Source organism: Nannospalax galili, unplaced genomic scaffold, assembly GCF_000622305.1.
Source record: "Nannospalax galili isolate Female #2095 unplaced genomic scaffold, S.galili_v1.0 scaffold2127, whole genome shotgun sequence".
Lineage (NCBI taxonomy): Eukaryota > Metazoa > Chordata > Mammalia > Rodentia > Spalacidae > Nannospalax > Nannospalax galili.
Window position 1 is genome coordinate 613,810 of NW_008356163.1, and position 3,396 is coordinate 617,205.

Below are 3,396 nucleotides of genomic sequence, written 5' to 3' on the forward strand. Positions count from 1 at the left end.
TTTTTAATTTAATTTAATTATTTTATGTGTATGAATTACCTACTCTTACTGAACAAGGCTGATATAATCCATCTAATTTATGAAAAATGCCTGCATATTATTTATTACTCCATATCTTTATATAATTTCAACTTTCTTTGACAGACCACAGAAAGTAATAAAATCTTATGTTGGATGCATAGAACAAGCAGCATTTCACCTTCATGTGGAATTCCACCAACTCCTATGCAAATATTTTCTTCCATAAATATATATCATGCTCCTAATTCACTAATATTTTCAAAGGATGATGATAAGCAAGGCAAAGAAACCATTACATGGTGCTGGAATATGGCATTCTCTAAAACTCCTGGAACAAACATCATCCAGTCAATTGAACTTTTAGCTGCCAATTCTGCCTTCAAACAATTCCATAATTAACTTTTCAATTTATAACCTAATCTCATTATACAGCTCAAGCCATCCCACTATTGTTTCAAGCCCCCTTGCCTCATTCCTCAGCCTTTTTTGCTATCAATATTTCCCTCTATTCAAAGTATCCTTCAATGATGAAATTATGCTGATTTATTTCAAAGTATTTAATTCTATACAGAATTACCTTGTCATCAGAGAAGGAAATCATCTTGCTAATTGTCTAGTTGTCTTTTCGGTTATCATGGGTACTACTCAGTAAATTATGCAATCCTTGGAGCTGAAGAGATGGCTCAGAGGTTAAGAACCCTGACTGTTCTTGCAGAAGACCTGGGTTCAAATCCCAGCATCCACATCAGCTAACAACTGTCCGTAACTCCAGTTCCAGGGAATCCGACAGCCTCTTCTGTCCTCCGCAGGCATTGCAAAAGACTCATACACATAGAATAAAAATGATAAATAAAATATTTTTTAAAAAATTATGCAATCCATTCCCTATTGCCAATCAGTGGCCATCACCATTTTGAGAGAGTTGACACCCAAGATGTTAATCCTAATGGACTTCTTCTAGTAACAATAGCTTCAATAAATTCCTTTAATCATTTTAAAATGCTTATATATGTGTCAATGATTTTCAAATGTTTCTTTTTACTATTGCTCCAACAGAAAATCTGCACAAGCTGTTTGAAAAATTTAAAAAGTCAAAACAATCAACTATCTTACCTAAGTATCTAAAAAATTTAACTCTTTTTGCTAACTTTCAGAAATTAATTTTTCTCATGAAATTCCCTATATGACCTTAAGTATAAGCCATAATTTTACCATCTCATGCACTGTTGGAAAATGTTAGATCAAGATTGATTAAGTCAACATGAAAATGAAAGACGAGACAGACTCCAAAGGAGACTTCTCTTGATTAATAACAATGAAGGACCAAAGTTTCCCCCAATGACCAAAACTGAGCCACTGAAGCCAATTGGTCTCAGTTTTTATGTGCCTTAGGAGGGAAGATCGTGTATATTTTGTGGTCCTGTTTTTTACCATTTGATGGTTTGGAGCAACTGCTGGTGTTACAATTTGGGGGTTTGGAACAATGAATGCAGCCATATGTTTCCCCAGACAGCATAATCACCCAGTCGGGTTCAAGGTTTCACACAGTTTCTGGCCAGGGGTTTCTCAACATAGCTTGGACTTTCCAAATTGAGACATTTATCCTGCATGCCTTATTTAAAAATTTAGTTTAAAAAACAACAAAAATGGGGTCTTTAAGGTTTAAGTGTTCAGAAACAAATTATACTTTAAATCATTTTAAAACAACATTAAGAATTTTAAATTGTTCTTACCTTCTGTTGGAAAGTATCTTTAAAAATGTTTTATCAGAACACATGGTTTTGTATAAGAAAGTTAAGCACTAACTCATGGCTAGATCTGGCACATGGTTTTTATCATTAGCTGAAGCTGAGTGTCTGCATCTGTCTCTGCTTTCTCATACAGGTCTCCCTGGATCACATTGTGACTGGAAAAGCCATACCAAAATACTTACAACCTGGTTATTAAGCCCTTTTCCTTTTCATGTATAGCTGTCATGTTCTGTGTGCCTTCTCCTCCAATACAACCTCCTTCAGAGACTTAAGATGACATCATACTGACATATGCTGATTCTCTAGCACATCACCTGAGACTCGCCCACCACCCAGGAGCAGCCCATCACCATGACCACCCAAATGGGCATGCTTCCCTTCTTCATTTATCAAACAAAGAAATGAGAACTATAGAAATGACCTTTATAAAGTAGACATAATCTGGACTAATGACTTTTAATTAATCTTGGGGAAATCACTACTTTAGTGAACTGGACACCTTACCATGTTTCCTGGGAACCTCAATTTACTACTTCTCTCCAAGATAATTAATGCACGTGGGTGTGCTTGAGAATTAACATATTAAAATTCTGAAAGACAGCTCATCTTCTCATAAATAAGAATGAATATTGTGAATGAATGCTTGGGGATGAGATCAGGGTGGATACCAGTTAGTAGTTTACCAACTGAACATGGAGAACGGATTTTGAAATGAAATAAAGATGAGGCCTGACTCAGGAACACAGTTGAAAAACACAGTTTGAGGGCACAGCTCCAAGAGATATCTTGGGGAATGGAACAGTTCCAAGAGACATCTTGGGAAATGGGTGTCCTCTGATGTTGAACCATTCTTAAACATTTAAGTTAGGAGTCAAAGTGTTTTATGCAGGTATTAAGTATAATATTGGCATGGTAATGCTACAAGCTATTTATTGTTCTCCTCTGAGTTGCCATGACTACCAGGACACATTTTCTCTCTTCAAAATGGCATGGGACGATCATATAATGCCTAGAGTGGAACAGCCAAACAGCAAAGTAGAGTAACATGCTTTCATTGTGTTATTGCCCACAATAATTTTACTCCGGATATAACACACACATGTGTGTGTATGTGTGTGTGTGTGTGTGTGTGTGTGTGTGTGTGTGTGTGTGTGTTATTGCCCACAATAATTTTACTCCGGATAAAACACACACACGTGTGTGTGTGTGTGTGTGTGTGTGTTGCTAACCATAGCTGTTAGGTTATTTCTTTCCAATTGTCATTGCTTCACTGTTGTTTAGCATGTAGAAACTAAAATCTTTGGTAAAATGTCTGGTAAAATCAGTAAGCATGAACCATCTTTTCGTGATCCCAAACTCAGAGCCGTATATCTTAGTGAATTCTTTTTGTGTGATATTTCCAACACTTTTTATGAACACATCAACTCATCATCTAGAATTTGTACTCAACTCCACATGAGTGACTTCAGAAATACCTCTTCCCTGTGGTGTAACTACACCATCATTACAATTCTCTGAACAAAAAGGCTGAATCAAATTTAGTTTTTAAGCACATCCCCAAACTTGGAGGATACTCAATCCCCAAGATATATCTTATAAACATGTATATCATGGAACTGTGCTG